Raw genomic sequence first — 20436 nt, 5'->3', positions numbered from 1 at the left:
CAAGGACTCTTTGGGACATTTTTACACCAACCCGCTGGGTGACTGTACCAAGGAGCAGTCTGGCAGAAGCACCTCTCATTTCAGAGCTTAAGATTCTGGCAACTCACAGCACAGCTACTCCCAGAGAGGAGAAATAAAGGTGGATCTCCTGCAGGGAAGTGAAAAACCTCAAATCTGCAATTTTGCGTTGTCTACATACAAAGTACTTGCAGTTTGGCTCAAGCCTGAATTTGCCCTTGTCTATACAAGTGTTAGGAAACAGTCCAAGCACCGTCACAGCCTGGCACATCACTGTGAAAAAGCAGCCACTGTCATCTCCTGCAAGGGTCCAGCGGTCCTCCAGAGCAGCATCTATCTGAAGATAATTTAATTTTCCTGTGACAAAACAAAAGTTAGCAAAAAGGTCTTCTCTATGAGACCAGTTGTGCAACACACAAGAATCTCAGTTTCTGGTCTAAAATGTTCTACAGGCAGTTAGAGGGTCCATGGCTGAGATCCTAAAGCACCAATGTATTCACAGCTATGCTACTATTAGGAATTACGGACACGTGCAGCATCTTACGTTATACCTAGCAGATTCCATTTAAATTCACGTGTCTATAAGCAGTTTCAATGGGGAAATGTTATACTCACGTAAATATTTACAGGAACTTGTGAAAAAAACACAGTAGAATTAAGACAAATTATTTTTCAGCTATCAATGACTTGAGGTTTGCTTGGAGTTTTTTGCCTCTTGGGAGATGCAAGTGACTAAATATCCCACCAGGCTCTAAATCAGTAACAACATTTGAGATACTCGGTTCCTCCCGCGTACCTCAGATACGCACGGGTTTGCTGCGCTCTCGTGCTTGCTCTGCAGCCCATGTGATGCTTTGTTTACTCACTGCACAAGCAGATACGTGCAACAGCCATTCACCAGCAGAACGACTTGTCTCCGAGTCCACCGTTTTCTTACGCTGGAGTCTGCAAACACTGGGCAGCCAATGTGTTCCCCTCCTCCCCGTTCAACTACCCTCTGTGTTTTGGGTTCAAAGTGAAACTACCCCACACTCAGGGACCTCAAGAGAGCAGGACTCGGCGAAACACAGGGAGAGACACTGAGGGCACGAGCACATTATCAGAAAGAATTTGAGTGCTCCCAGCAGCCCAGCAGCAAATTAGAAAGTTTTGGCTCCCAAGAATGAGTTGTGTTGTTTGTTCCTGCATACTGCAGCTGCTCGTCCCTCTCCCTCCCCCCGGCTCCTTTGGGTGGTTTATTACACACAAGCTACTAATGAATGGGAGCTGCTGTTTTACAGTACACCACACTTACAGGACTTATCTCTAGGCCTACCACAGATTTGACTGATCAACAGCAGGGCACCACCATCATAATTCTTCCTAGAAACAGGAGGATAAAAAGGGGTTTGTTGGAGGTTGGCTGTGTCTGCAGAGAATCCTGCCTGCGGGGCCTGCTGATGCCATCGCTAGCTGCTATGGTCTTTGGCCTAATAAGGTACAGAAACAAAGATTGTTCACTTGTTCAAGAATACTAAAGTACCCAAGTGACGGAAAGTGGAGGCAGCAGGGCACACATCCAAGTGGGATTAAGGCCACAAGTGCAACATTACAGGGCTGACTGGGTGGTAGGGGGAATATCTGTCTCTGAAAAAAAAATCCAGTTCAAACATAATTTATAATATGTCACTCACAGTCAGAGGTGCCTGTCATTAAGAGTTAAATGTTGCATTGTGTTCAACTTATTCCGATAAGAATTCTCTAAGCTGCTTACATGTTATCATAACTCACGAGTAACCAGAGCGTGGGCATGGGGAAAGGCTCTGGGGCAGGACCCAGGCTGGGCAGCAGAAACACTGGAGCAAAGCTGGACCGCTGGTACCTGGTGTTGTGTGCCCACAGTCTGCACTCTCCAAGGGCCCACCCAGTGAGTCTTCCAGTGTATCAAGACCATCATACTTGCCAAGGTCCAGACTCTGCTCCTACAGATGCACTTTTTTTACCATTATGCCATTCTCCCAGCTGAGGAGCCGGGCAGTAACACCGAAATCACGTAAAATGGTGCTGCCAAACTCTGTTCAGCTGGACATAAGGGAACAGGTGGTCTAGGGGAGAAGTGACCAATGTTGTAGTCAAGTAAGAAGCCCTTGAGTTAACATTGCTCACTGGAGATGTGACTGGGAACCCAATGGAAGAGCAGGGAAGCAACTTGCTTGGGCACAATATGAAATGTCACTGACTGGCTTGGCAGTTTTGAAGCAGTAGGATTGTTTTCTCCGGCTTAGGGAAACCCAGCAACAGGCTCCGCTGAAGTTCAAGGAGAGAAATCAGGCCAAATCCCACTAAACTTTAGAGCCTTATTAGGGAAATTTTCCTCTACAATTTTCCCCTATCTTGTTTTGGGTGTAGAGGGATAAACCTGTGTGGAATAAGGAGAATTAAGAGTCACAGGAGCCTGTTCCTTTCCACATATCTTTCAATACAGCACAGCTCACTTGGTACAAATATCCACTGTAATTCCCAGTTAGAAGAGTTTATCTGGTGCAGCTCCTTCAGAAAGAAGCAGTTTATTTACTTGCTGGCTTGGGCTGCCCGGATCACGTTACATCTGCTGGGGCTGCTGGTGATGTGGGAGGTTGATTTTAAACTGGCACTGTTGCTTTTATAAAGCCTTTAATGTCCCAGGCTCTGGCTATGTTCAGGATCTCACCCATCAAGCCAAGGCTTAAAGGAGTTTGGGCTCAGACATCCCAGTCTTCCATTCCCCTGTCACTCAAGTCAACAACCACAACCTTGCTGCGGTAGGTGTGGGAGGAATGTTTTGATACAATCTTTTACTGACATTTCCAACTGCATTTCTCAGTTACATTCTTACACCAGGGTCTTGTACCTGGCGCTGAGTGCTCTGCCAGGTGCCAGAGGATGAGCTACCCACACGAGGGTACAGTCAGTCAGGAAGGAAATATCATTTACTTGATAAATGTCCTGGGGGCCAGTGAGCAGTGTCTGCACAGCTTTGCCTTGGGTGGGAACAAGATAGAGGGCACTGGAGCATCAGTGATGGAGGGTCTTCTACAGTTTGCACACCCTCAAAGCCTGGTTCCCCAGCCCATTTGTGGTGCCTCTCCATAGATTTCAAGTTTACTTGAGTCAAGGGAGAAAGAACTCCAGAACATCTTCCCTGCTTCCCTGAAGCATCATTTTAGTGTCTTATCTGTGTCTGGCCCGGCAAAGGATCAAGGGTCTTCAATGTGTGCACACTGCTTCAGAAACACTCTACAGAGTTCCCAGCTTTCTGGGACCAAGCTGAAGACAAACGTCTTACCAGCTACTGCAGCGTTTTCTTCAGACAGGTTTGAATCCTGATGGGTTAATCCCAGCGAGCTCTTGGTATCCAGAGGCCGTGTCGCACGAGATGCTGCAGGGCACTGCGGGCAGGGGTATGGGGGCTGGAGGGGCTGCACATTGTGTGAGGTCTGGGGTGGTACCAGTAACCACAGACCTCTGTCCTGATCTCTGAAGACGTTTTACCTGGCCTTGACTTCTGCGGGATACCTGAGTAGAGGTGGGTAGTAGATTCACTACACAGCTACAGAGATCGTAAAGGTTTTCAGAGGAGCAACAAGCCCAGAATTTGCATCTTATAAAATTGAACCTTTTATAAAAATTACAATACAGCTAATGACAAAGATTTCTTCAAATAAGTATTTCTTTCTGATCTTTGTTATGTGGGGGCTGTAGCATCTTGCCAGTATGTGAGAACCTGGAAATAGAAAAGACAATTTATCAGCAAAACTTAATCTCATTGGTTTGTCTTCACCATCTGTATGGAGTGTAAACAGAGAGAATAAATAAATAAATACTGGAAAATGCATTAGTTTTATATATATATGTGTGTGTGTGTTAACAAGAACTTTGAGATATTTGCTGTATGTAATAACATTTTTTAAACATCATTTTAAACACCTGACACATTCAATTAAATACAGACAACTCTCCAGGTTGTATTTGCATTCTGGAAGAGCAGTTACAAGGGAAAGCATAAGTGCAGCAAATTATTCTGAAGACAAATTGGTTTAAACAGAGAACGAGTCCTCCCTGAAAGCCTGCAACATGACTGACTCTGTAGTATTACTTGAAAAATCTGCAAGTATCTTATTTTTCTCCATTAAACAGACCCACTTTGGGAAGGACAGACTGACAGTGGTCTACACTCCGAGAAAACATGAGAGAAAACATCACTTGTAAGAGCACAACATTTTCAGTTAGGCTTCTTTTTTCTCCAATATTCAGTGAAATTCATATTCATGGCCTTCAATTTTTAACAACAACAAAAGTAGAAATAAGTGATGGGAGAAAATCTAATCCCTTTTCCAGGCAGTGATGCTGCCACTTTAACAGTTTCCCACTGTACTTGGGGTTAGCTGCCAGAGAAGCCTTGTTCAGCCTATTTGGGGGCCCCGTGAAATGCTGCAAGCGTTACTGAAATGAGCACTTGTCTTTTGTTGTGCTGCGTGCTAGCACCATACAGTGCTGAGCTGATAAATCCACTTTTTCTAACACAAGCATTTTTCAAACAAAACTACCATGAGACTGATGAGTAATGCCAGCCTGCCAAAAAACAAAAAAAAAAAACACCCCCCCCAACCAATGCTGACACCAACAGCTGTTAAATTCACATATTCACAAAATGTGATGGCTTATGTAACTGGAAACTACAGGAGCAACTCCCCAGTGAGGGGAACTGCTAAGCAAGGTGTAACTGGGGCTGGGGAAGGGACAGCTCACACATTGTGATGTGCACTGGCTCCCTAATGACCAGGATAAAACTGGGCACTGCCTGAAACACACAGGTTATCCAGCACTACAGATTGAACATCGTGAGCTGTTTGTAATTGGTTTGGGTTTTTTTCTTTCAGCAAAGCTAGAATGCTTGGGGGAAAAAGATACATCAGTGCTGCTATATATGTTATGAACACAAGGATAATTTAAAAGCCCAATTGTCACTATATCAGGGCATGAAGCAGAAGCCTGACTCTAAAAGACTTATTGGCAAATCTTCGGCAGTGAAAAGACAGCAGTGGAGAAGGTGGAGAGTGTTAGGTAGAGTTAGATTTGACAAAATCTAGGTAGCTCTTCATTTGCATCAAATTTTTCAGGCATGTAAAAGCAAAGTTGTTGTTATTATTATTATTAACACTATATAATTATTTTATGGACAAAGAGTTGAGCTCTGGAGAAGGTTTGTGATCTGCCCGAAGCGGGGCAGGAAGGGAGACACAGAACATCACCCGATCACCAGATCACCTGCCTTTATTTCAGTATCTATTTCTAGATTGGTTTGAAAAACTTTGACAAAAGCATCTGATTCTGGAAAAGCTGTGGGGCAGATGACAGAGGAAAGGCCTCGTTAAGGGCTGCTGAGAAACGCCAGGCGGTGAGCTGGTGTCACTGTGCTGAAGGAGCAGTGCAGGGAAGATGGCAACGTCTGCAGAAGCTGCCAGACCCCCACATGTTGCTGAGATTGCCAGAAATGGGGTTCTGAAGGGGGCTGAGCTGGAGTTAAGTCAAAGTGGAAAACAACGGATGTCTGTATGAATAGCAACTTTAAAAAATCTTGTAATTAAACCACCACTAACCTCAAGCTAAATTTTATACATCCAAAATAACTTACACTTCCATTTTGTCTGCTCATGGCTGCATTCATTCTTGCTATTTAGTAGAAGATTTTTTTTTTTTTTTAATAAAAAGAATTTAACCTGATGGAAAAGCAACACACAGAAGCTTTTTTAGAGGCAAGTGTCCTTCTTCATTAGACATGAACTGAACATGAAATGCCCAACTAAATGCATAAAGTTCCATATGCATTATCACGTTACCTGTGATTAACAAGGTTAAGGCAAAATCGAGATGCATAGACAAATCAGGAAAAAAAACCAGAGAAATTAATGTTTTGAGAATAATGTCACCTAAGCCAGTGTGTAGCGTAGGAGAGCAGTGAAAGCATAAACAGAATATTAGATGTGCATTAAGCCACAAACCGAAATAGCTGTGAACAATGGCAACGTCTGGTTGCTCTTGGAACCTTAACGTAAGGAAACATCCTTATAAAAGATTAGACAATAGCAGGTCTATAAATGACAATCCCGTAGGCAGGGAAGGATTAAGAACTTCCTATAGTTCCTAAAGTATCAACCTATATTGTAACCCTTCCACAAAAGCTGCCATAAGTGCTTTCTCTGACTTAGTCCACACACAACAGGGAAAAGCATCAGAATTAGTTTGACTTTTTCTCTGCACACCAACCATGCACACGCTCAAAGCAGAGAGGAGAAGTAAAAGGAGAAGGAAACACATCACTTGTTGAGGACCTTCTGCCCGCACACCTCTTCGTCTCCCACTCGCTTGCCCTCCTGCTCCCTCCAGAATGCACAGACCTCGGCCAGCCCCGGGCTGGGCTGTGGCCACTGCCACTTTCTACAGCAGCTCTTCCCAGTCCCTGCTGAGCGCCAGGGATGTGGGTGTAAGATACAAGCAAACACAACCTAGGCTGAGGCTTCAGTGTTGATTTATTACTTTTTTTTTTTCATTTTATTTTGAAGTGGAAGGTTTTGTTGGTTTTCTTTTGTTTGCTTGCATGAGTAAGACGGTGTGTTCATTTAACTGGGCATGTATTTAATTTGAAAACATTCTCAAAATACCTTCTAATGGCTCATGGACCACAGGCTGAGACGCATTCCTGTAGAGCAGACATCCTCAGAGCTTTCAAGCTAGAAGATCACTCTCAGCCCTTAGATTTTCTTGCAGACTGCCACACACTCTTCTCATCAAAATTCTAATTGAAGACTATGAACATGATTATTTAATACAGTTCCACAGACCACCTGCAGCAAACCTGCCAAGGCCTCATGGATTATCAGTGATCCATATAGCAGAGGCTGGGAACCACCAGTCCAGAGGCTTTGGTGATTCCAGCCATTCATCTCTAATGCTGTATTAAGCCCATTCGTATACATCACGCAGCGAAAAGAGCCTGTACTTCAGAAAATATTTCAAGGAATCAAATGAATTTGAGTGAGCTTCACTGAGCTGAAGGGGCTGAGGAAGATGGATAGTACCACTGTGGCTGCTGCTGACATGCACCTCTAGGCATTCCACATCCCTGTTGTACTGGGGATCAACTGAAAAACATGAAGAGGTACAAAAGATTCAAGCCCAGGACCTGTTTCAAGTGACATTTGTAGATTTGCAGTTGATTATAAATTCAATGGGATCTAAAGAAATCAACACTAAAGAATTTGCAGCAAGTCCAAGCTCTTGAGATTCCCCTGTTGTTCGTTCTGCCAACAATTCCTCATTCCAAGCCTGAGGCTTTGGGGAAAGTTTGGGGCAATTTTGGTCAAAAAGGTCCAGTGGAATAGTGATATCATCTGTTTTAAGAGTGATCCTCTGTTTGTCAGTTAGAACCAGTGCACTGTATGCTCACATCACAAGAGAGATAAAAGTATTAAAAAACAACAAAAAAAAGCTGCTAAATATTCCTCATACGCTTTGGAAAATATTGAGGATTCACCTTCCAGCTGATCACTGTTCCTATTTTTAAATATTTTTCTGAAAACCAAGCAAATGTGCTGGTCCTCCCTGAGATCTGTGAGCTGTGTCTTGCCAGGCTTAGTCACACAAGGCACTCCTCTGAATCAACACGCGTGCTAATGTGAATAAATTGTTTTCAGCATAGTCCTGATAAAAACTAATGACAACAACAAGCTACAATTAGTATTCAGGGTGGAATTAAATAGAGTGTCACCATTGATATCTGCATGAGCAGGTCTGGGCCGTACATTATTTTAGGGTACAGTTTTGCCACCCTTCTTTTTCCTAGTAATTAATCTCCTGCTCTTCAAATAATCCCACCAGAACAGGTTACACCAACCCTGGCGGGGTAGGACCTTGGCCAAGAGGCATCCTTGTATTTTGGGGGACCTTCTACACAGCAAGGTGTTACCGCAACTAAAAGCCAGACTCTTGCTGTTGTAACCTATGGGACTTCTCAGCAGTACAATGATATTTAGCATGTAGAGAGGCTCAGACGCTCCTGAACCGTACTTAATAGTCCTGATTCTGCGCAGCCACTCTGACCTCAAGGGAGCTGCTCAACAGGTAAGTGACTGGGAAGAAGGACGTCAGAGCCGAGCCCTCTCCTGCGAGGGACAAGAAGCGTTTGGGCAAGATTCCCACTGGGATAAGTTTGCATAATTTTTCTAAGACTGGGAGCAAATATTAATGCAATTTTCTTCCTTCAGAGCAGTTTTAAAGTCAAAGTCTGAGAGCATTTTCCACCTGGGAGACTGGGCTTTGCTCTTTGGTGTAGTTCCACTTACTCATCTGATGATTACTGATTACTCATGTGAGCAATGCATGTGGAGCTGAGGTTTTGTAGATGCAGAAATAAAACACAAAAGCAAATCCACTTGCTCGGAAGTGCAAGTTTCTAGATTTGATAACAAAATCAAACCTCTGCAGCAGCCTCTTCCTCCCCCAGATAGTTTGTTGCTTAAAATCTTAAACTAAAATATGATCTTAGTATGACCACAATTTTATTCTACAAAAATACGTAATCAAATTTGTAGCTTGTCTATTCGTATTACAAATCAGTAATGGAACTGGCCTGTGAAACTCTCACACTTTTGTTCCACGCTATTCTAACTGTTACTTAATTTCGTAGTTTAAAAATAAAATTACACAAATTCAAAGTCTTTTGAATCTAAAAAGAATGCACATATTAAAGAACTCACTTCCTAAAACAAACAACCCACTTTAATAAGCAGCCTCCTGCTTTTTATGATATTAAGAAAAAAAAAATATGCTTCACAGACCTCTAGTTTAACATGTGAGTCAGTTTCATGTACAAGTTCAAAATCTGGAGGTATATAAATTTTTGTGTGGTTTGGAATATACAAAGTGCCAATTTTTCATATATTAATGCACTGAAATACTCGATACCATGTTGTTGGGGAAGAAAAAAATAGTTGCCAGAAGAGTTTATTTAGGGAACGGTTACTGCTAATAAAAACTTTCCGCTAACGAGGATTTTTAAAATTGTTTTTTAATTTGCTTTTAATGACCTCTACTCCTCATACCTACCTCCTTGCTTCCACAACTGTTTGTACTGTCCCCAATAACACTCAGTGGAAAGCTGTCGTTCCTGGCTAAATCCTTACTTAGGTTGGATGCTATGCCTCCGTTAGACAAGGTCACAAGGTCACAATCGATTTTGGAGGCCACCTGGAGAGTCCAGGCCGTGAACTGACTCAAAAAATTTATATCAGAGCTGGAATGGCCCACCTCCCAGGGCTCGGCCTGTGCTAACACCCCAACCGCAGGATGGAGCCTGCCAGGCCCAGCTCAGAGAGAGGCCGGAGTTGTTGACCCCATTAGCTGACCTCTTCAAACTTCAGGAGAATTTTTCTGGCAGTTACCACGGTGACTGGGCACTCCAAGCTTATCCTTCTTACTGAAAAAAAAAAAAAAAGGAAAAAAAAAAAAGTTAAAACCTACCTTGCAGAGATGTCTATCAAGAATCAAATACATAAATGTTTTAATTGTTTGCTTTTCTCCTTGGGCTCCTCTGGCTCTATTGCATCTAAAGCAACCATCGAGAAAGCAGTTTGGCTAAAAACATTTTGACTTCTGAAAAAGTAACTTTCGGTGGATTTAACGAGTAGCATTTCTAGTATCTGCCTGCAGTCTCGAATGACACACTAAGAGGTTTAGAATGAAAAAATATTTATTTTTCTTTCTGTATGTGTCTCAAAATTATTACCATTTCTTATCAAATTCAGAACAAACTGAAAAAAGGCTGAGGAAAGGATTCCAGGCTGCCTTCAGCTTTTTTCCTTCTAAAAACTAGCTGCTGGATGAAAACATTACGTATGTGGCAATACATTGCCCGGTCTCTAAAGAAGAGACTGTGTAACCTATTTAACGTACCATGAAATATTATTTAAGAAGAAGAAAAAGAAAAAAAAGTTGTCAGACATCGTTACTGTTGTTTTTTTCAGGCAATTTGAATACTAATCATTTCACACATAAAACCTACCAGGTAAGCAAGGCCTCATGATGCTGACAGAAAGCTCTTGAAACACATCAAGGGATCAGAGAGCTCACTAAGTAAACAAGAAAACAAAGTGCACTCTTCATTTCTGAAACAATAAGAGAAAAACTGGTGCTTCTTAATTTCAGAGCAATCACACATTATATATGAAGCTATTATGTAAATTTTCCTCATGCCTCTATACTTGAAATAGCATCTTGGAAAGGGAGCACAGAAGAGTACATTGCGCTATAGCTGGAAAAATCCTGCTTAAGGGCTCCTGATGGCAAACTGTCAATCAGAATTCCCTGTTTGTTATGAACAGCTCATTTCTGGAGTATGGCTAAACAGAGGCTTAATGACTGAAAGTTTAACGTCATTTTGTCTCACACATGGTTTTGAAGTATCTACTGTTGTTTGAAGAGTTAAATATGAATATTCACATTGAAATTGCTGCTCAGCCACTGCTCCAGGCTCCTCCTGGGCTCCTCCGCTGGCGGTGCTGAGGTGGCAGAGGGGACAGAGCTGCTGAGTTGTCTCTCACAGGGGGGAGATCCCGCAGATCCTGGGGCTGTAAAAATAAAGCAGGAGATTTGGGTGTGAAAAGCAAAAAGCACGTAACTGATCTTTTGTCCCAGATCTATCTTTCATTTCTGCTGAAAGGATGAGAAAAAGGCAGGCCAGTGTATGTGCATTAACCAACATTTTAAAAGTGAACACAGGCATGATAAAGGGCTCTCTCTCCTTTCAAAACTGGTTCAATTGCTTTCAAATATCATACGCCTCGATGTTAAATTGATACACAGACACATGATAATGTTATTTAGCAATTTTGAATTAAGCATGAAAACAATTTAAATTAAAAACACTTAAAGATTGTTTTCCTATTATTAGGGATGTGTTAGAAAAAAGCTAAGCCTCTCATTAAGAGATGAATTTTTTCATTTGTGTTTTTATTATGGCTATACAAGATGGGTTTATGTTTTCCCTTTTTTTTCTGTGTGAAATTCTGTAAATTGAAACAATCAGGTGACTGATTAATAGGCTAGTGGGAATAAAATAAGTGTTTGTTGCATTTTATTCTATTTTTTACATCCTTTTTGAACAACACTCTCTATAGAAGCATGTGCTTTTCAATTAGATAGCATGATTTATGAAGTCATGCTCAGGGCTATCCAGGTTGTTGACTCAGATTAGAGCTATGGTGCCAGCTCATTCCCTGGTGACAAACACTGACTGTCCTTCCCGCAGCCAGGCACCCCTGGCAGCTTTATGAAAAGACCTTGTGGTTGGCAAAGCACTGAGCAGGAAATGAGGTCCTCTCCGGTTTGGGACAGAGATGACTGGAGTTACAGAAAGCTGTAAAGCAAAATCAGCATCTCCTGAGTCACAGACTTTAAGCTCCAGGGGATCCCTCAGTTCCCAAGGTGACCTGGCCCACCCGCGCTACATCGCTGTGCACCCTCTGGCCTCACACTGACTTCCTGGGGGAGCACCCTGAAAACCACGAGAGCAGTGTGAGAAGAAGGGAGCAATTTCACATGGGAGAGGGGAAGCAAGGGTACTACTGTCCCCCCATCCCCCCCATGCACCTGTCCCTGTGCTCAGCACCCTCCCAGAAGGAATGCCTTTCTCCCCCATCCCTACCAGGGTATTTTTGGCACATCGCGTGGTGGTTTTCTAACAATATTACAAAAAGGCATTTTTCTCGGCCTATGGCTTGGGGATCTTTTGTGTGGCCTCCTCCCTTCTAGGAATTTCACATATAAATCACTGGAAAGCAGGAAATCTTTATAGACGCAGTGGGAAGCTATGCTATGTTTGCCTCTTGGCATAGACAGCCATGGACTGCAGAACATCTTGCCTTGTAGGTACTACAGCAACCCACACACCTGGACCTGAAACAGGGGAATTTGGACTCCTGTTTAAAGACCTCTAAGCCAGCAAGCAAGCTTCTGGAAAGAGGTTAGAAACTCTTGGTGAATTCATGAAGAAGGGCTCCCTGATGCCCTCTGTGTAACACTTTCAGTCTGAATTCCCTCAATGCAATTGAAACAATAATATTTAGACCATTTGGGGCTGAGATTATTGCTCTAATAAATTGTTTTTTTATTGGTTCATTGTGGCAAATAAGCCCCCGATTGATTTTTTTTTTTTCCCTAATCAGCATGGAGAATGCATTCCGCTGTAATTAAATCCTGTGTAACTGGGCACTCCGTGTTCACTTGTCTCTTTGCTTGCAGTGGTATGAGATACAGTACATCAAACGCTATACTGTACACGATAGGCACCCTGCCAGCCCAGGGAACGATTATGCTAGCTTGCCTTTACTGTGCTTACAAATGAGTACAGCTGGAGCATGTATGGAGCTGCGTGCATCGCTTGGGAGACGTAGGAAAGTTAGCAAAGGAGGAAGATGGCCGGAGATCAGGTCTATTCTCTCAAGGAAGGTTTGACCTCCCCCCTCCCTGAAAAGGCTGCGAGACACGGGTGTCCCCCCCGGCCGCCAAGTCCCCGCCGCGGCTCTTGTCCACGCCGCCCGTGGGCTCAGCTCCGCGCACCCCCCGCCGCCGGGGCTCCGGCCGGGGCGCGCGGGGCAGCTGGTCCCTCCGCCGGCGGGAGCGCGGCCGGGCTGCCAGGCGGGCAGTTTTGAAGAGTCGATCTTCATAATACAAATCCCCCGGCTTCGCCTCCCCGCCAGCGGCGCGAGCCAGCTTTTTAATTGAATCCCGGGGATTTGGCCGCTGCCGAAAGCCCCGGTTCGGGCCCCAGCGTCGTGGGACCCCCCCGCCTCCCCAGGGAGCGGGGCCATCTCTCGGGGGTTGATCTCTCCTCTCCACAACCGGGTTAGGGGGGGGACTTTTGGAGCCTGGGTGAGCCCCGCGCCCCAAGCGCCCGGGAGGCAGAGAGCGGCCGCGGGCTCTTTGCACACCGCGCAGGGCGAGAGGGCTGGGGGCGTCGGGGGGGTCTGGGGCAGCTGGCAGGGCCGCGGCAAGCTCCGGGCTGCTCCTGCCCCTCGCCCGGACAGCGATTTATGGGGGGGCGCTCAGGCCGGATCCTGCCCATTCTATACGTTAATGCTCTTTTCTGTCCGGCTGCGCAGCCCGGCTGCAGGGAAGCAGGCCAGCGGATAATTACCCCTCACTGCAATCCGCAGAGCCGGCCTAATCCGAAAGCTCAAGTGCCCGTAAGTAAAACTTCAGGAAAAGTTATTGAAACTGACAAATACAGGGTGACAAATAATCAATAAAAGCCCAGTCCCACATCCTTTATTGTTTCCAGGCTCTAACAGCAAGTAATGAAACCTCGGCGTGGACAGGGGGAGGGAGCAGCAGGGACGGGGAGCTGGGCTGGCTCCTGGAAAGCCCCCAGTTAAAGAAGCAAGGGGAAGGACCCGGCAGCGTAAAGGGGGCCTGTCCCGTCCCCATGTGAGAGAGGAAAATGTCCTCTCTTCCCCAACCCCACCCTGCCGCCGGGGTGAGCCCGCGAGGCGCCGGGAGCTGCTGCCCGAACAGCCCGGGCCCAGCTGCGGCCCGACAGCCGCACGCAGCCTCGGTCTACGCACATATTTCATGCAGTCCCACAAAACCCCCAAGTGCTGTAATCTGCTTCCTAAAACACATAAATATCCGGACACCAAACGCGCTGCTTCTAATTAGCATTTCGGCCCTGGATTTTCCACGCCGCAGTTTCTGAAGTTTCAGCGAAGGACGCTAGGCAAAATAAATCCGTGCTGTCGTTTCTCTCCCTTTCTGTCTCTCCGAATTAAGTTCTGATCTATCAGTTTAAACACTGGCCAGAAAGTTGATTCACTTTCTGTTAGGATTTCGGGTTAAACCGGGGGCTCCTCCAGTGTCTTTAAGCTTTTGAGCTGTGTAAATGAACTGCAGTGTCACATAATCGATAGGGAAAACTCAGCTGTCACGGATCCGAAAGCAGCCTCCTGCCACAGCAATAACGTGATTTGGCATTTCAAAGTTTGGAAACGTGCTGTCTGCGCGTCCGTGGCTCGGAGAGGAAGAGCTGAGCAGAGGGACGAGGGCGATGCGCTGGGGCGGACAGGGGGGGTGGGGGTGATCGTCAGGGCCCCCCAGCCCCGGCGCCCCGCACCGCGGTACCCGTTGCCTCTCCGCCGCCGCTCCCTCCCTCTCCGACACACGCTGCGAAAGTTGTTTCCCAACTTTGGCGTTTGGGGAGGGTTGACCCAGAACAAATCTCAGTGTCTCGGTGGCCTTTCCAAAGCGACCGTGCCCCCCCGCCCCGAGCCTGCGGGACGTGCCCATCTGGAGCACGCACCGTGAGAGCAACTGTGCCGCGTACAGCCACAGCGGCCATCAGTCACTAAAAGGCACACGCTTCAGTGGGCCGGGAATAAAACGAAGTCCTGGTGACGCCTGGTTAAACCACTGACCCTCTTGCGAGAGCTGGAAAAAGGGGGAAGGCGACCCCCTCCCGGCAAACCCAACTTTAGGGGGGGCTTCGCGCGGGCCTCTGCAGGGCGATCCCCGCAGCTGCCGTGCCCCAGTCACCAGAGCTGGCAGCGCCGTGGCGTGGGGGGGCTCAGTTCAGCCGTTTCGGGGTTCTCCGCGGGGGGGTCGTCCAGGGCCCCGGGCAGAGCCCCCCTCCCCGGTCGTCCCCCTGGGCCGCGGCGCCTCACGGTGCGGGCGGGTGGGGATGCGGTGGCAGCAGCGGCAGCCCGCGTGGGCACAGATTTCCCACCGAAACGTTTATTTTTATAGCGGCTTGGGTGGAAAAGACAACTCGTGGGCAGAGCGTGCTCCGAGTTGTGGAGTAAATAGCTGCCCTCGGTCCCCTGTCCCTCTGCACACCCCAATCTATCCGGACACACAGGCACATGCACAAGAGAATAACTTACGCAGCATGTTCAGATGCTTTCTGGAAGGGAAGGGTTTCAGCTTCAAATTAGGAAGCTCTCTCAGATGAACAATAAATTTCTCTTTGGTCAGGCTATGGTGTTTGATCGTATCTTTGTGTTTTTGTCCCCACCACAAAAGGACCCGTAGGCTGAATCAAGAAATAGGATTTCAGATCGTTTGATTTGACATAAGGAAACTGTTGCATTTGTAATATTATAACACTCTAAAGGGGAAAAATAAAACCTCTGTAGCTGAGACAAGGACTGTGCTTAAGTGTCACTACGTTTCAATCCCCATTTGGATATAAGTCTCCTCTGGCTTAGAGTAATATACTCTCCAACCCTGAGGCTATCCAAAAGGGGGGATTTAATGAGGCCGAGTTTATACATTTATATAATTTAGAGGTTTCGCTGTAGCTGTAAAATGACAATTGGTACATGTGTAGTGCAAAAGAGCTGAAATCCCATCCAGGGACCAAGTTGCTCATTTCTGAAGGAGCTGTCATTTCCAGCAGGGGGGACACAATGGGAAGGCCAGGAGCGATGGAGCTCTGATCTCCACCAAGGAGAGATAACCAACTGATTAAAATAGGCCTCTTGTTCCCTCGTTACTCGATCGTCGTGTGAACTTACCTTATTTACAATTATAGGCAATGAGTGAGTTGCCCAGATTGCAATACATCTATAGCTTTGGGTTTACCCCTGCCTTTGTTATGAAGACCATCTCTTGGACAGATTTCTGGACCACTCATAACATGGGAGCACAGAAATGCTCTAAAGGATGGAGGGATTTGCACATTCAGAGTCATAGATGCAACCGCAGCATGTACATCCCCCCTCTGGGACCTGAGTAAGGGGCCAGGCCCAGCAGAACTAGTCTGTCAAAATAGGGGTATTTACGGTACTCAAACATATGTAAGCAGCACCAGAAAGCAAAGGGGCACTGCACTGTATGAAATAGCATTTTATACTCAACATCTGGTATTTGCTCATTCTCCAGATGAAGCCAGGCAGAGAGGCTCTTGGAAGACACCCTGCTTTTGGGTCACTCTGGAGGCCAGGCATGGCATCGGACAAGGATATACATTTCCACTGAGATTTAATGCACTTCGTTCTACATTTTAAATGGCGCAGTGTTTGCCAGATTATTATCCCACTATTGCTTGTGCATTTGTCTCTTATGTCTAGTGTCTGTCATTACACAAAGCATTTTGAAGAGCTAATTTCAAAAGACAGAAAGTCTACACTTACTATAAAAGTCATTAAATTAGCATGACAAGCATAAAGTTCCTAGCTTATAATTTGGTTATAGATCTGAAATCTTCCCTGCTTTCTCTCTCCACTTGAAGGATGAAGGCTGTAGCAAGACACTGACTCGAAGTTAGGACAATTTTGCTGCAGAGTGCACGGTGGAGGAACAGGCAAGAGGTCCGGGCTCCGTCACCACCTGTTTGGTAGTGCAGTGAGTGACAAGAGAGCTCCCTGATCTCCCCTCACGTCTCCCAGCAGCCAGAGAAAGGTGTGATCTGACGGCTTTCTACTACAACAGGTGGGAACAAAAAATAAATACATCTCGATGCATTTCTCATCGATTAGAATGTTGCTTGAATAGCAGGAAGCACTCTTGCCTTTTGTACCCCACTAAATGCTAAGATGGGAAGATGTGTTATAAAAGCAGCCATTGGCTGTTTGTACTAGAGCTGCAACGCATCCCATTTATTTTAACCACTTCTTCATTTCGTGAGAAAGCTGGGGAAAGGAGAGGAAGGACTTCTCCCAGCTCCGTGTGTCTCTGCCCTGACGGAGGGACCGCAGGAGCCCCGGGGGTGCCCTGGCAGTGAGGAGCGCTCGGCTCTGCCCGGCGGGGCATCCACTCCCTCACACTTTGTATTTCGACAACGACAAATTTAGAGAAGAGATGTGGCATTCAAAACGCGGTGTTCACAGAAGAGGCTAAAAATCTGCTGTCAACTTTTTTGGTTTTGTTTGGTTTGGTTTTTTTGTTCCGCGAGGATCAACAAGGTGCGTTTCTGTGGGCTGATTTGTTTGCTTTTAACCAGGCACGCTGCAAATTGTGGAAGCTTTCCATTTACCTTTACTTCTTGAAGCGTTTTAATTATAATCACTGACCTGTTGGGCATACCTACAGTATCAATGTCCTTTTTACATCGTTGCCTTCCCTTTCTCTGCATGTTTCTGCTATTTAACACTTGCTACCTTTGCCATTAGAGTCCTAGAGTGACCCCCATGGGTATCTTTGAAAGAAAGACCCTCTGCATTCCACCACTGCCTCCTTACCCAAGTAAGAGCAAAGGGACCATTCAGACACATGGACCACACTGAAGCATTAATTAGGCTGATGAAATCCATAGAAATGTATGGATTCAGCATAATCGAGTTTCTTCTGCTGACTATAGTTAAGGAATACGTGAGCAGCTGGGAGAATAGAAAGTACTGTTATGGTGAAGTCATGCATGTAATTGAGTATATTTAACATAACCATTTTAATGATCGGTGATTAAAAGTGCATCTACTTAAATTGTATACCTCTGCAATTTGTCCATATCAACTTTAGAGCACATACAAAGAAAAGGTCGTCATATAAATTTATAAACAAGATCCCTTCCCGGCTACACATGACTCGAGCTGGAATGATAGCACGGCAGCAGCGAGAGGGGAAAAGGCCTTTCGCGAGAAAACAGCTACGCCAGTGCGATATTAATTAATCACTGGTTTGGTCGCCTTTCTCTCCTGTGCAGTCACAGTATTAGAAGTGCATAATAAGTGAGTTTTCTTTTCATCCATAATTATTTATAACAATTAGATCACTCGGGGAAAAAAAAATCTCTACGTTTCTTTCCCATATTGAAGGAGTACCTTTTTCTCTCTCTTGACAACATCGTGTGTGTGTACACATACATATGTTTAAACAAATTGTCTAATTTTTTTTTTTTTCGCAGAAACATTGCCGGACACCCAACAAAGAAACTATGAAGGTTTGAACTTCTCCCCGCGTTAAACTTCTGCATGGAGAGGTTAAGGACTGGAAACACAGGTGGTGTTTGGGGGAGACGGAGGTGATGGACCCGGCCGCGTCTCCTCGCCGGAGAGCCCCGCCGAATGGGAAATTAGCAGTCGAAATCTGCTAGTGGGGACTAGATCCCACAAAGCCCACGCGTTGGGAAGGCTGAGTGTCTCTCTCTCGCCTATTCAATCTGCCCAGGCTGGTTGCAGCGAATAAATAGAGTCATTGTGGAACCCATACACAAACCGACCCAACTCCCTCCCCCATCCCTTCTTGCCCTCCCCCCGTCCCTTTATGCTTAAGCGCACACAAATCTGCAACTGCACTGCACTAAGAGGACCCCAAACTTTTCTTCCCTTTACTGTACGACGCCTGTGGGAAAGGTTTATTCACACATATGGAATATGTAATTATGGCAGAGAGACGGGGGTGCGCGCTGGATAAGGGAAAACAGGACCTTGCCAGGGGCAGAACCCATCTTGCCCTCTCCCCGCCGAAGATAACGGTTTAAAGTAGCCAGATGCATTAAACAGCCACAAAAGGGGCGGATGGCGGGGGGAGGCAGAAGGTTCGCTTAAGTTTCTGGTGGAAAACTTAAATCGTGCTGTCTCCCCCTCTCCCAGCATCGCTGCAAGGTGAAATCCATTTGGAGCGTCCCTGCCAAGCGGACCGCGGGCCGGCGGGGCGGGCGGCAGCTCCGCACCCAGGGAAGTTACTCGGTGCAAGAGAATTTGCAGCCTTGAAAGCATATTTTTCTTCCAGCTATGGTGGCACTTAAATGATAATGTAGGCAATGAAACTGGGGAGATTTATATCTTTTGGAAAGTAGGACGAGCCAGATGGTAATAGCGTCATTAACAAACAAACTTGGGATCTGCAAGTGAAGCTTGAAATTGGGAAAGAGATCTGGAGAACAAAAGGAGCTGCTGTTGAGGGGGAAAAAAAAAAAAAAAAAGGAGTCCCTCTTCTGCCGGCCAAATCTAAGAGCACATTCTGGAGGGGCTGCTCCCGCCCAGCGCTAGATAATAAACGACGGCTTTTTCCTCCCCTGTTGTGACTGAGAAAGGACAGAGAAAACTTTTGCAATAGGCAAATGTGGCATTTATTTATGTGTAACCCTTTGTAGTCTCAAGTGTCCCAAATGGGCCTTTAATTCAAATCCCTAGATTGATACGGAGGGATCTCGTCTCCCAAGTTTATTTTAGAGAAACAAAGCGCCGCTTGTGGAAGTTGAAGGGCCAAAAGTTCAGTAATTATTTTTTTAAATTCATAGTAACGAATGAATATTAAAGGTTAAACGTTGTTTGCGGAGAGAGTAGAGACATCTGCGGGATTTACTGCATACTTTAGTCTTGTCTCTCCCCCCTCCCCCAAAAAACCCCAAAATTCCCACTGTTTGCTACAAGGCACGGACACAGCAGCGGGTGGAGGTCCCGGGGCAGAGTCGGGGTGCAGGAGGGCCGGCGGGATGCATGGAGAGGTCCCCCGCCGACTCTCCCGCCATCCGACCCGGTTTCTGCTCTACATCACCCCTTGGGTTTGCTCCCTAAACCCACCCCGGGGGTTTCTCGATAGCCGGAGGAAAGGTCTTCAGCATAGATTTACCCCTAAACACCGGAGACCCGCCGGGTCCAGGGCTTCAGCAGGAGGGACGGGATGTTTGCATCCTAAATTTTAACGGTATGATCCAAAAGCAATAGAAATGTTTGGAGATCTTTAGAAGATCCTCGTGTCTTCCTTCCAAAGTAAAGTTGATGGTTAGTAGATGATTAATGATTTAAAATATGCCTGTTAACAGCCCCAAGTTGAGAGACTTGGACCCACGCTCTAAAGTAAAATTCTAACGTGATTTTTTTAAAATGTGCTGGAGATCTTTAAAAGCCCCGAGGACTTACCCTTAAGGCATTATTCAAAGAAAAAAAAAAACTGAGACTGGCGGTTCGTCACAGGCAATTGTAAAGGGTTTCAAAGGACCGATCAAACGAGTTGGAGAGTAATCTACATTAAAGTCCGGATGGCAGTGTTACAACATGCACCTGCAGGGTATTTGCTATCCGTGCCCCTTACAGAGCTACAAATCACCATTAAAGAAAGCTGCTTAAGCTTCCTCCTCGCTTCTAGAAAGACTTACTCGGGCTCCTTCACTTTGATATTTATACATCTTGTTATTGATAAGTGTGGGGCTGTTCAGAGCTCCCTTCCCCCTCCCGGACTGTCCCCGGGCAGTTTTGCACCTTCCCCCCCGCAGCAGCGCACGGCTCCAGGGCGGTGTTCAGGGAGCACGGCCCCACGGAAGACACGCGTGGCTACGGGTCTCCCCCCCTCTCCGCCGCACACACCTGCGAGATGCCGGGAGCAGTTTAATTTTATTTTATATCTCTAGTTTTCCCCCCCTAACTCAGCCGGCGCGGCTCTCCCGGGCGGGCGCTGTCACCGGGGAGACCG

The 20436-nt window shown here is 46.1% G+C and overlaps 1 long non-coding RNA gene across 1 annotated transcript; it reads left to right on the top strand.

Moving 5' to 3' along the window:
- The first annotated feature begins 16321 nt into the window (after positions 1 to 16321).
- On the top strand, positions 16322 to 19302 carry LOC139828604 (uncharacterized). The gene is made up of 2 exons (XR_011740406.1): positions 16322 to 16515; positions 17927 to 19302. It is a non-coding gene; the product is annotated as an uncharacterized lncRNA (long non-coding RNA).
- The last annotated feature ends 1134 nt before the right edge of the window (positions 19303 to 20436 follow it).

Source organism: Patagioenas fasciata, chromosome 9 (assembly GCF_037038585.1).
Source record: "Patagioenas fasciata isolate bPatFas1 chromosome 9, bPatFas1.hap1, whole genome shotgun sequence".
Lineage (NCBI taxonomy): Eukaryota > Metazoa > Chordata > Aves > Columbiformes > Columbidae > Patagioenas > Patagioenas fasciata.
This window is presented reverse-complemented; position numbering and strand designations above follow the sequence as displayed.